The sequence below is a fragment of the Symphalangus syndactylus genome, chromosome 11 (genome assembly GCF_028878055.3).
Source record: "Symphalangus syndactylus isolate Jambi chromosome 11, NHGRI_mSymSyn1-v2.1_pri, whole genome shotgun sequence".
NCBI classification, from domain to species: domain Eukaryota; kingdom Metazoa; phylum Chordata; class Mammalia; order Primates; family Hylobatidae; genus Symphalangus; species Symphalangus syndactylus.
The window spans coordinates 33959797-33974355 of NC_072433.2; the positions used below are offsets into that span (position 1 = coordinate 33959797).

Consider the following 14559-nt stretch of genomic DNA (forward strand, 5'->3'; position numbering starts at 1 on the left):
GCTTCCTGCATCCTTCAGGGTGCATCATTTGATAGAATTTAGTAGATGTCAAGGATCTATCATAACCTTAGGGACCAGACCAAGACCTTCCAAAAGGCTGATAAACTTCGTAAGATTAAACAACGTGATCTCAGCTCACTGCAACCTCCACCTCCCGGGTTCAAGCGATTCTCCTGCCTCAGCCTCCTGAGTAGCTGGGATTAAAGGCGCATGACCACCGCACCCGGCTAATTTTTGTATTTTTAGTAGAGATGGGGTTTCACCATGTTGGCCAGGTTGGTCTCGAACTCTTGACCTCATGATCCGCCTGCCTCAGCCTCCCAAAGTGCTGGGATTACAGGTGTGAGCTACCTTTTAGACATGATTCTAGTATCAGCAGTTTATAAAATGACTGACAGTGATGTTACCATAATAAGATATGTTTCTATTAAGACTTCAAGAGCAATGTAGAAAGCAAAGGATAAAAAAGAAAAAAAATGATCATAGTTAATAAAATCCATTTCAGAGTTAGCTATTGGGAAAGAAAAAAATGTAAACTGCAATGGGCCAAAGCCACAGGAAATAACTATTCACAAGATCATGATTGTGAAACATTGAAAATCTATAACAGACATTTATAATTTAATTCTCAGGATGTTCTTGCTAATATATTTTCCTTGGTTGAAAGTAGATTCAGTCTCCAGCAAATGTGGGCAACACTTAGAAATAACCAGAAACATATTGATTTGCAGATTTTATGTTTTGGTTTCTATCTATCATTGCAAACGTTCTCTGTTAAATACAGACATTAGCACCACTTCTGCAGAATGATCTCATCATGGTAATGCGGGAGAACAGTTTTGCAATCTGTAATGTCTTCAGAAAGCAACCCTAATGAAATAAATCAAAATATACATTTCTTCTTATTGCTGGACTCTAATCTACTCATGTGCTGAGTTTAATACTCATTCCAGGATTCTCAAATCTGATTGATGATGTCTTTGAACAGTTTGGAAAAGGATAATCAACCACAAAGCCCAACTTGAAGCTGAGCCGAATTTCCAAGCCTAAACATTTAATGTGCTTTGATTTATACTTGCTGAAAGGCTTAAGAAATTCAGGTTGTGTATGTATGTGTCATCATTCAAAGGCTTAAAATTCAATTCATTATCTGAGATATTTCTGTTTGTGAAGAACACTCCTGACTTACCACATGACCTTCAGTAAAACTTACAATCAGGATGGTGACCATCTCATGCCATTATTGGATAAATGTGCACAATAGAAGCTACATTTCATATGTCATCAATATTAATTATATATGGTTTATTGGTGATTATAAATCAAATCTTGTGACTGCTGAAATGTTTTGAGTAATTAATCTAAGACATTGCTATAACATTCCAGTGCAGGAATATCTAGAATTCCTCTGAAATAGAAGTGATTGTAAAATACTTGTCACACAATATTTGTGGGGGTGGGAATAGTAGAGAATTTTAAGTTTGTTTCAGGGGTTCAATTAAAGACACCAGAATGGAGGCTGAGGTAGGAGGATCACTTAAGCCCAGGAGGCCAAGGTTGTGGGAAGCCAAGATTGTGCCACTGCATTCCAGTCTGGATGACAGAGCGAGACCCTGTCTCAATAATAATAATAATAATAACAACAAAAAGAAAAAAAGAAAATGCAAAAAAAGACACCAGAATCTCATGTATTAAGATGTTGTAATTACACTTTCATATTCTTCTGCCTTCCTCTCAGAATGTTCATTACACAGTAATTGAGAAATTCTGCCTATTGTATGTTTGTATGACAACATATAATTTACCTTTCCAGAGAACATGCTAGACATTTGATATGTATAATTACCAAATTTTATTTTCCTTACAAGCTTATTACCTCTAGTTAGGAAAATCAGACTAATAAGTGGCCTAATTCTTACTTTCAGCTACCCGAAAGACGATTTGGAAAGACAATTGTTTTTCACTGAGACCTTAATGTTATCTGATGACAGGTTAGAAAAATGAGAATTACTCTACAGGGGACTACAGATTGAAATCTGTAGTTATCACCACTCTTATTAGATGCATAAGAGAGCTAATGAGTTCATTTCTGAGCTGCTTCATTTTCCCATGGATGGTGAACCACCAGAAGACTAATAACAGAGATAGTCAAAAAGACACAGATGGATGCAAATGTAAATTTGTGTGCTATCCAGTTTGGGGTATGTGTGGCATCCGGGATGTTCCAGTCACACACCAGAGATAGGACCCAGTCAATCATTTATACAAAATGCTTCTCATCGTATGGAAGTGTCCACCTCACACATCCCATAGACACCATTAAAGTATTCTAATTCCCTACTCTTGAGTGACAATGAGATTATAGTTGTAATTCATTCTGCTCTTGGCAATCATGAAGATTTTATTTTATTACATTTTTAGCACCTCAAAAAATAATTACTGAATGAGAAATCATTGTTATCAAATTACTGGGAAAATTTAGGTAATTCAAAATTCTCTATTACCAAACATGATTTTCTAGCTCTTAAATTTGCACAAATATACAAAGTCAGTGCCATTTATTAAATAATAATCATCTTTGTTACCTTAGATTAAAAACATCATCTCAACCTCTATTATGCATAAAATACTTGAAGAATACACCTGACCTGCTTATAATACCCAGCAGCCATTAATTAGACTAAGGCAGGGAAAGAATAAAATAGAAATTTTTAAAACACAAGATACATGTTAGGATGGGATTTGGTTATTTATTTCAAGAAAAATTAAGTTTACACACTTAGTTAAAAATTTATAATGGTAAGAGTTGCCATTTTGCCCATCTTTGTTGTAGGGGCCAAGGGAAAACTTCCCCTTTGCCCTCTGAAGATTCACTGAAAAGTCAATTGGCAAAAGGCAGATTAATAGGTGTTAAATTAAGTTTAACCTAAAGCTGTCTCCTTGTAAGTATGGCCTAAAGGTTTCTCCATATACAGTGACCTGTAAACTATACATAAATGGGCTGTAACTCACTCTTGTACTAATCATCAAGTGTTGGCCAATCACAGAGCACCAACTGCCCAAATAAGACAAAGACTGAGCTGTAACCCATCCAGCTGTTTCTGTACCTCACTTCTGTTTCATTTACGGCACTTTTCTGTCCATAAATCCTCTCCAACCAAAGGACAGCACAGGAGTCTCTCTAAACATATTCTGGCTCAGGGTATAGGCTGCTTGATTTGCAAATTGTTCTTTACTCAATTAAATTCTGTTAAATTTAATTTGTCTAACATTTTTCTTTTAACATAGGAGAAAAGGCATATGCATCTAATAACATGCATATGAGTCATACAAAATATAAGAACTCAAAGACGTGGCCAGGTTATGGGAAGGGGAGAAGAGGAGGCCTGAATGGCAAAGATGGTCTTGTTATTTAGATGAACCTCACAGGTAGCAGCCTCCAGATATAAGAACTGTAAATGTTTCTTTTGGACATTTAAAGATGTCAGACTCAATCTTTCCTAGATCCAGATGAGGGAGGACCTCAAAGAGTGCAGAATCTGTAGAGTGCTGATTCTCTACAGACGCAAATCTCCCCCCATTTAAAACAGCTTTGCAAGGCAACTTCTGTTAACATGTCAAAGAAGTATATTTTGTGGTGAAATATTTTGGTTTTCTTCACTGTGTTTTGCCAGCACTTGCAGAGTCAACCTATTAGAGGTATTAATACAGTGAAAATACAAACATCATGTAAAATGAATAGCTTACTCTATCCAAGTTCTTAAATCTTGGGGTGGAAGGTAATCTTCGAGTAATATAGCTCAATATTGCACTTATGGCAGGTCTTTCCTTCTAAAAATATTTTTTTTAGTGGCTACCTGACATCTTTTGGATGCTTTTAAGGAAAGGACAGGCCACATTTAGTGGCCTATGCTACCTTAAAATACGTTTATTAGTATTACTATAATTATTATTATTATTATTATTAGGCATTTCTATCCCCTTGTGCTAACCTGAAACTTGCCTCCTATAGTTTTCACTCACCTTTTGCCCAAGGACTTGTGCAGAATCTCTCTTACAGATGCCAGTTCTATTCAGGTCCAATCAAACATCTCCCATCTCTTTAAAATGTTTATATGTCTCCAAGCATGCTACTTTTACCAGATCTAATTGGAACAAATGGCCCAAGCAGGACAATCAAACATACTGCACTATTCTGTGTCCTCAACACCTCATACCTTGTTAAGCACCCTTAGCTCACAGTTGTCTTATGAAGTTTAATTGACACAAAATAATTCAGAATTCAGATTGTCAGCATTAAATACTAATGAGCTATTTCTCCTGATGCCAGATTCACACAGATTTGAATATGCGTAACCAAAATCTCATTGTCTGAGGAACATTCTTCCTAGTCTGTCTCCTATGCCTTTTGTGGACCTCCCACACCAACCTAGGATGGTTTTCAGTTCATTGCAATCCCTGATGCTCCTCCAAAGTTCCTGAACCACACATAACCTCTCTTGGTTAGTATGAGTTTTGCTGATGGCAGCATTTCTAAAAGAAGAGGGAAAAATCAGACTTGCTTCTCCCTTCCCTCTTGCATAGGCATATTAAGCATCATTATCTTCAACACCATCGTCATCACCACCAGCATCACCACTGCCCTTCATTCATCCTATATTTATGCTAAATACTTGACATATCATAGCCAATCCTTAAAATGACCTTATGTAAGTATGATTATTCTCATTTTAATATAAGAAAGGGGTTCAGAGAAATAATTCCATCTGTCTAAGTGACACCAGTGGGATAAGAGAGATCCCTAAGTGCCAGTGGGATCTTTACCCAGGCCAGTGTCCAGGCTTTTAGATACTGTTTGTTACCAGAGGTAAATCAAGAACAAATCAGAAAATACTGAAAGTATGGGAATTAATAGCAGAGCTAAAATACACACTCAGGAAAAGGGAGTTCGGACATACTCAAGTTTGGGGTTCCTATCTTTACAGGTTTCTTTAACCAAAGGGTAGAATATTCAAAAAGATTTCTGGAAAAAAGTGAAGATTTCTCGGAACCATGATGTCACTCATTTTTACACCAAATACGAATGTTCCCAGAACTGTCATGGTGCTGGTGGGTGTGGGATTTAGTACGTTAGTGAGCATCTATTAAAAAAAAAATCTTAAGTCATTTGTAAAACTAGTGGTGATCATTTTTTCCAGTGTGTGGTTGTGAAGATTGTTATGTGATAATTGGTCAAATGCTTAACGTATCACACTAACCAAGAGAGGCTTGTGTGTGGTTCAGGATCTGTGGAAGGGCATAAGGGGTTGCAGTCAACTGAAAATCATCCTGTTTTTTTTTTTTTTTTTTTTTTTTTTTTTTTTGTGGGAGGTACACAAATGGCACAAGGAGACGGACTAGGAAGATGCCCCTCAGCCTTTGCGTTTTAGATGTATTCAAACAAGGCAACTTTTTTTTCAGTTATGCCATCTCCTCTTTTTAGTCCATCTTTTCACATAGCCATCATTTTATTGCTTTGCTTTATTTTTCTACTCCCCCAAAACGAAAACGGCCTGAAGAGTCTTCCTTGCATATTACAAACACCCCTGGAGTAGTACTCCCTGTTTATAATCATTTCATCCCCTATGGAGAGTAGAGGCTAGTGTGCACATTTATCTTTTCTCGCTGCCACATGAATTCCACCAACATAGGCTTCTGTCTTCCACTCATGCATTCAGGGCATGTACACAGCAGGTGCCTCAGTACTGACAACTTCTGGGTTTTGATTTCTTAGTGCCCTAAATATTCAGTGTTACCCAGTCAGAGGAAGGGGAAAGTATGGTTTGAAATCAACAATTCCAAAAGAGACCTAGATATGAGAACAGACAGAAAATCAGATATAAACTTGCAATGTAATATGCTGACATTTGAGGAAAAATTTGCCCTGAATATGTATGGACACCATGCTATGATTCCAGGAGTTGATAATACTTCTTTATACAATATCGCTGAGGATTTACCTAAAACTCTTTCTCCAGTTCAGCTCAATAATGCCTGTCATCCTTTTCCTTTTTAAAAAAAATATTTTCCGTTTAAGCCACTTAGTAAAATACCTCATGATGTTCAACAGTGAAGATATTAAAGTTGCTTCTTATTTTCGTTAGTGTCCTTTTAAAACTTCATTCCTATTCTGAATGCTTCCCTCTAACGTGCCTTAAGCAAATCAAAGGCATATTTTGGATGCAATTTTTCACCCTCAGAAGCTTCACGTCTTTCTGTGACACTTTAAGGGTCACTTGGTGAATAGCACTGATCGTATTCTATGCATGAAAGAGCATTCGCTGAACACATTCTTTGTTTCCCAGAAAACATCAAAGATTTGACGCTACCAAGTATCCTTTACTCTGAATCAGTATGAAACTCTTATATTCAGGAGAAATGTCTGTAATTGAATAATCGTTTTAGAAATAGCCTTACAGTTTCTCCTTAATGTTAGCTTGTCCTTCATACAACTTTATGGAGCTGAGTGTACAAGATAACATCCACATTATCTCCTCTGTATCTCTCTGAATGTCACTCTGACCCTCAAGCCCCTGTGTTTCACCTGTTACCTCCTTTTCTCCCTCCTCAATGAAGCAAGCAAAAACACTTTTGCCAGCTAGTGGCAATTTCAGTGTCATTCAGTCAGTCATCTGCAAAATCATTACAGAGACTTTAAGGGCCTGCTATTTGAGAAACCTGAGATGCCAATAAACACATAATGCACTTCTCACCCTCAGGTTGCTTGCCGTCTAGGAGACACAGATAGATGTGAAAATCATTGAGGAGCCATGTGAAAAATGCTAAAAGAGATGCATGCAATGTGTCATGGGCTTATCTCAAAAAGAATAGATAACTGTTTCTTCTTGAAAGAAGGGAAAGTAATATAATATTAGAAAAATCCAGAGGGAGAGGGAAGGATAGAGAAGGACATATAGAGTATTGCTACAGATACAAACATATCTAACTCACACACTGAGCACCTCCCACCTTCTCTCTCAGAGCAGTAGCATTTTGTAAGTGCAGTATGCAAAGTGTCCTTTCTAGTATTAGGACCTTTATTTAGCACGAAAGCTAGAAAAGGCACCACTGAGGATACAGAATTAACATTTTACTGCTCTATAAGGAAAGAAAATGAGAGTCGGTATTTATCTGTGGCCAGGCAAACTTGAATTCTAGAAATCCTATCCTATAACCTTGAACTAGTTACCATGTTATCTGGGATTCAGATTTCTCTACCAGAAGATGCCAGGTTTCTTATTCCATGTAGTATTGCTATAAAGGAATACTTTATATTCCTTTATATGAGGATGACCATTTATAAAGAAAAGAAGTCTATTTAGCTATGGTTCTGCTGGCTGGAAGGATCAAGATTGGGGATCTGGTGAGGGCCTCAGGCTGCTTCCACTCATGGTGACAGATGGAGGGAAAATGATGGATTTAGAGACCAAACGGCAAGAGAGGAAACAAGAGACTGGGGAAAGAGCCAGGCTATTTTTAACAACCAGCTCTCCTGGGAACTAAGAGACTGAAAATTCACTCACACCTCTGCTCCCTCCAGGGAGGGCATTAACCTATTAATGAAGGATTTGCCTCAATGACCCAAACACCTTCCATTGGGCCACACTTCTAACATTGGAGATAAAATTTCAACAAGCAGTTTGGAGTGGACAGACATCTGAACTACAATACCAAACAAGGTGATATTTAAAGATAATTAGATGCCAAAGAAGCAGTGATCAAATCCTTGCTTAGCTAGCAAGTAGCTACATGGGCACAGCTTCATGTAACAGTTTCCTCATTCAAAAAAGTGGTAATAAATCCTGCATAATAGTATAACGAGGATGGAATCTTGCATATAAAGCACACACAGAATAGCATGTAGTATATAAACTAGCTACTATTAGGGAATGCTTACTTATAATTACTAATAGCAGTAGTAGTAGTAATTGTAGTAACAGTGGTAGCAGCAGTTGAGTTGAATGAGGAGGAGGAGAAATAGTACTGGCTGTTAGAAAGATCAGAAAACCAAATATGTTTTTGGTTCTCACTCATAAGTGGGAGTTGAACAGTGAGAACACATGGACACAGGGAGGGGAACATCACACACTGGGGCCTGTCAGTAGGTGGAGGGCAAGAGGAGGGAGAGCATTAGGACAAAAACCTAATGCATGCAGCGCTTAAAACCTAGATGATGGGTTGATGGGTGCAGCAAACCACCATGGCACATGTATACCTATGTAACAAACCTGCACGTTTTGCACATGTGTCCCAGAACTTAACATAAAATTAAAAAAAAAGAAAGACCAGCTTAATATTCTAGGATTCTGTGAGTATATATGTCTTAGTCCTTGATGAGACTCTATTTTCAAGAAAAGTATTTTTAGCTATAATGGTAATTTTGCTACCTATTAAATATTTTTCTGCCATGCAAAATAAAATCTGAGGGGTTCTTTGTAGAGAACACATGTTCTCCAACTACCAGAGAGTTAGAGGGGCGGTTTTAGCTCAAAAGTATTTGCAATAATGATTCTAATTATTCTAAGACAGAGAATCCATTACTTTCCCAGCCATCCCATTCTACTGGTCTATGCTTGTCCCCCTAGTCATTTCCTGGTGTATCACAGAGGTGTCAGGAGATGTCATTCTCAGATTAGGGGAGGTTTGACTGTACCTTACACAGAGAGGCAGAGAACACTAGGATTCATAAATGTCTTGGCAGACTGTCCAACCTTCCCGGCAAATAGAAGACATATCCTACAAGTCTCCATGAAAGGCCGTGCATAGACGGCACACATACACTGATGACAGATGGGGATTGTCATGTTGACAGCCAGCCAGCAGCTTCCAGCAAACAACCGGGGGATGAAAGATGTGAGAGTGGAAAATAAACTTGTTGTCTTGGACTGATGGAAGCTGTGCATTTTCAGTGCTTTGAAAAGAGAGCCATAGAGTGTTTGCAAGCATCAGGTGGTTGTTTGCTACGCATGTAAACCTTTATTTCTAGGAAAGCTCTGAGCTCAGTGCAGATGGCACAAGAGTGAATCAATAACCTACTTTGATGTCCACACATGCCGACCTCCCCATTTTACCTAGATGTGGGTGGTATTTATGGGGCGTTAAACATGTGTTGAGTGCTGGACTAAACATTTCCTATGAATGACCTCATTTTATCTTCCTAACACCATAAGCTGCGGCTCTAAAGTCAGATGTATAATTTATTAGTTTGTGTGATTGGGGCAAGTTAATCCTCATTTAAGCCCAAGTTTTCTCATCTCTAAATTATGGAAATATTGTTTTGTAGCCACTCCAAAGAAATAGGATGGACCACCTTCCAAAGTTTGGTTCAGATGTTAAAACTGAAGACACACACACACACACACACACACACACACACACACCCCAAGAGAGTATGAAATGTTTACTAGTCACAAAATGAGTCTTCCTGGGGAGAAAAGGGCAGGCTTCCCAAGCTGATCCTTAAGTGGTTGGAGAGATCAAGGAAAGGAGATTGGCTTGGGGCTTTTATGATAGTTGGGGTGGGGATGTGATGAGAGTTTCCATTGTTTGAACACTCGTCTAACACCAAAGGAGGGAGCACTCAGGCTTTCTTATCAGCTTGCCCAGAAGTGAGGCAGCAGGGAAGAAGGAGAGGTGAAGCTTTAAGGCTGGTATGGACACAGGGAGGGGAACAACACACACCGGGGCCTGTCGGGGGAGTGAGGAGCAAGGGGAGGGACAGCATCAGGACAAATACCTAATGCATGTGGGGCTTAAAACCTAGGTGACAGGTTGATAGGTGCGGCAAACCACCATGGCACATGTATATCTGTGTAACAAACCTGCACATTCTGCACATGGGTCTCCGAACTTAAAGTAAAAGAAAAAAAAATAGAAAAGAAAGAAAACGACAACAACAACAACGGAGTCAGAATTCTTATTACAAGTGTCTGCCCTCAGAGTTTGCATGTGAAGGTTTAATGAAATAATTCAAGTTTAACTTTTCATGCAGGGTCAGGCAGAAGCCAATTGGTCAACTTGTATTTGCCTACCTATCAGTGGAGGCAAAATAATCCACCTTTAACAAGTAAGAACATTGAGGTTCTGAGAGAAATATGAGTAACATTGCATAAGTGACGAGCAGAGGAGCATTAATTCCAAACTCGGTGTTAGGAATTTCAAACATTGGCCTTTTAACTATCATACAAATAAATGCACGCCGGTACACAAGCATTTTCCATAGCCAAGAAAAGAAAATACTGAATATAGTGCCACGATATATTTCTATCAATAGTGCACAATGCTTCACAATGTTAGCTTTGCTTAGGCAATCCTGGCTTGAGTTCTGGTACTTGCAATTAGAATTTGAGTGACCTAGGTTAGCCATATTTAGTAAATAAAAATACAGGACGTTCAGTTAAACTTGGTTTTTAGATGAACAACAAATGATTTTTAGTATAAGCATGTCTCATGTAATATGGGATGAGTAACATATTGCCTGGTCTAGTAATATCCTTGGCAGAAGTTAACATAAATTGCCCAATTTCTCTATAATTTTTCTTCTAACTTTCTTTACAAGCGAAGATATTATGCTTTAGGACAATTAGTGCTGGCCTTTAAGTTATCCATGCATTAAACCTTAAAAATGTTAAAGTCCATGTAATTCTAAAGATTTCTATTTTAGATTGCTTGCTTCCCTTTTTGAAGTAGACAGGCACATGTATGCATGCATGCACCGTAAGTAAACAGGATCATTTTTTACCTAGGGAGACAGTTCTAACCAACCCCATGGTAATTGTGGAATCACTTCATTTGAAGTCTCAAAAGGCAAGTGGATGATTCCTTTTTTCTTTCTCAGGGGAACAGTGTCTTACATTTTGCAATAACTAAAAAACCTATCTTGGGATGGAGCAAAATGCTGAATTAAATGCAAATGCTCTGACTTTGATGAGAATATTCCCTTCTAACATAGTCTAGTTTCTTAGCCTGGAGTCAAAACCCCTTTTCAAAGGAATATGCATGACTCTGGGATTCAAGCCAGCTTGGCATAAAAAATCCTTCCATGTGGCTTTTCTCAGCTGCCAGCAGCTTTGGGTCCTCCAGAGAGAGAGAAAGAATGAGAGAGAGACAGACAAAGAGAGAGAGAACAACTTTAACTGCTTAGTCCTAATTGCAGAGAAAGCCTTAGTTTACTTTTTGTCACTTTGCTCTTCTGCAACTGTATGAGGAAAAAAAAATGAAAGGGAAAAGCCTCTGAATGCATTGCTGAGTACAAAATACCTGTGAATAAGTTCCTTCTATAGTTTATAATCTAAGAAGCGGAGAGTAGAGCTGCCTTCTCTACCAGCATCTCTACTGAAAGATGCTAGCTCATTGCCATAGGACATTTAAGTGCACTAATGCACCATCCTTATCTCTCCACCTCCACCCTGCTTACTCCATATGCAAAATTCTTTCCATATCTCTGTCTCAACCTTCTTGCCAATTTTATGGATTTCTATCTATTTTCCAAGATTCAGCTCAAGAGTCACCGTTGCATGAAAGCCTTCACTATTCGATGACCTGTATCCTCATCTCCTCACTCTCTCCCATGGCACCATGTCCCATGGCTCTATCTCTTCCATGAATGAATTCACATCATATACCCCGATAGACTATGATCCCTTTGTTTCATTTATTTTGCTATCTCGGTACTTACATAGAATGTAGATAGATGTATTTGGTCAAATGCGCATGTATATGGTCATTACTCTCTTGAAACAAAGAGACTACACCATGTATGAATTGATAAGGTCAACCTTAGGATACTTGTAATTTTGTCTGTAGAGATGGAAGATGTTGTTTTGCCCCACCCATAAACCCTTGCCCTCTCAGTTGCAGTGCATGTTTGACTTCTAGCTGGGAACAGCTGCATTTCTTTGTCATAGATTTATACTGGCAGCTTGAGCCTGCTTTGCCTATATCAGAAGTAGTTCAAAAAAAATCTTCCTACCCCAGCACATCCCTCTCTAGGAGCTGAATTGTGCCAGCACAAAATTCATGTTGGAACTCTACCCTCCAGGACTTTGGAGTGTGACAGTATTTGGAGATAGGACCTTTAAAGCAATTAAGTTAAAATGAGGCCAATGGGGTTGGCCCTCGTCCAATCTGACTGATGTTCTTATGAGAAGAGGAAATTTGGACACACAGAGAGACACCAGGGATGCATGGCCAAAGAGGAAAGACTGGGTGAAGACATTGGAAGGCAGCCATCTGCTATCCAGTAAGAGAGGCCTCAGAAGAAACCAAGCCTCCCAACACCTTGATCTAGGACTTTTAGCCTCCAAGTCTGTGAGAAAACAAATTTCTATTGTGTAAGTCCCCCAGTCTGTGGTATTTTGTTGTGGCAGCACTGGAAAACTAATATGGCCCTCAAACAATGACTGTCAGGAGTTGATGTTTAAATGCCCTGGACTCCTCAGATCTTGGGTGAAATACTCTGAGATGTGCTGTACCCCATTTCCTGAGTGATTAAGTTTCAATTAATGCAGCAAAACTACTGCAAGTAAACAGAAAAAACTCTATTCAAGATGCCAGACCAGCTAAGTTTTTGTTTACTTTTGTGAAATTCTCACAACACAGAGTTATGAAAATTGATTCCTCCATTATCTCACATCTGCAGAATGTCATTTTATGAATGAAACAAGAAAAAAAAGGATGAAAGGGAAGAGTGTTAAGTCAGACCACTTTCATTAACATAAGTGTATTGAATTTACAAAATTCACATTTACAGTTACTTCTATTTTTAAAAAGTTCAAAGCACATTATAACATAGAACCAATAAAATATCTAAAAAGGATACCCCCCAATTTTTGACATAAGTAAAATATAATATGTTATCAGACAACTAGGGTAAATTGTCACTACAATTACACTTTTAACTCTAAACTTAAAGATAGGAAAGGAAAAGAAAGCAAAATGTAAAAATACTAAATTTTAGTGATGTCAAATCACAGGCAAAAGGACTTCTTTTCTTTCTGTAAACCGTGGAATTATAAATTGTATGTTATGTAAACTCAATTCCTTCCAAGTATATTTTTTAAATTGTATATTGTGCTATACATATACAGTGAAATGCTATTCAGCTTTGAAAATGGAAAGATATGGTACAATTTGCAATAACGTGGAACAGTTTAGAGGACATTATACTAAGTGACACAAGCCAGACACAGAAAAAGAAAATACTGCATGATCTCACATGTATTTGGAATCTAAAAATATTGAATACATAGAAATAGGAGAACAGTGGTTCCACATGGTTTAGAATAATTTACAGTTGCATTAATTAAATATGTGGCTCTCAAACTAAACTTTTTGGTCTTAGGATTACATTGCAATTTTAAAAAATAGCTTCAAAGATCCTCATATGTTTGGGTTATATCTATCAATGTTTTAACACATTAGCAATAGAAAGGGAGATATAGGATACAAAGCTATACAAACAAATGAAGCATTCCCAATCAGAGTATTGTGGCCTCTGGAAACCCCACTGTATACCAGTGAGAGAAGCAGAATAAGAATAAAAAAGGCAAATAATGTCTTTATATTATGAAAGTAGCTTTTATGAAATAGTTTCATGGATCCCTGAATGAGTACTGAGGATTTTCAGGGATCTCTGGACAATATTTTGTAAAATGCAGTACTTAATGAATGTTTCTAGCACTGGTTAACACTAGAGCAGTGTGAAACAATTATAAGGTAGTTAAAGACTGAGGCTTTGGAATCCATCTGTCTGAGATTCATGTTCTCAGTCTCCCCTCTACTACTTGCTTGCTATGTGAACTTAAGTTTCCAGTTCCCCACATGTTAAATGGGGGTAAAATGGTACCTACCTCTTAAGCACTGATGTTAGTATTAGAGGACTAGAACTGGCTATGTATTGTTATTGTTATAGTAATAACAAAGCATTTCATGAAAATTCAGAACTACCTCTGTGGTCACATAATGCAATATTATCCAGATATGAGCATCTCCTTTATTTGTCTTCACTGTATGTAAGGAGGGAACTGAGATAATTTCAGAATAAGAACTGAACATTTTTAGAATAAAAACATCCCAGTTGTTAGTATTTCAATCATTCTTCTGATGAGTTTCAAAGTTCAGTGTCTGGAAAATGGCTCAGGTGCCAGTATTAATACCAGAGAGATATCACATGCTGGCAGCATCAAAATAGTAAGAGGAAAGAGCTGTTCTGGTGTGAATATTAGGGCTCTTTTTAAAATTTACTTTTTATACATAGAGGCCTCTTTCTTTGACATAGAAATGATTAGGGAATTGCCTTCAGATTGGATAAATTCCTTTCAAAAGATAATTTTAGATGGTGATATGAAGAGTAACACAGACACTGTCACTAGGGAAACAACCATAACTGGTGAAAGTGTATATTTTAAAATAATGCAAATCTCTGGAAATTTTCTTAAGACAATGCAGCCAGTGAAGAAACACTTATTTTTTAAAAATCTACTAAATCTCAATAAGAATAGCAAGCCTGTGGTAATTGAG

The 14559-nt window shown here is 37.8% G+C and overlaps 1 long non-coding RNA gene across 2 annotated transcripts in view; it reads left to right on the forward strand.

The window, feature by feature from the left end:
* LOC134731781 (uncharacterized) overlaps positions 1-14559 on the forward strand; it is a 45524-nt gene that overhangs the window by 17720 nt on the left and 13245 nt on the right. The gene's annotated exons all lie outside the window — the stretch shown is intronic.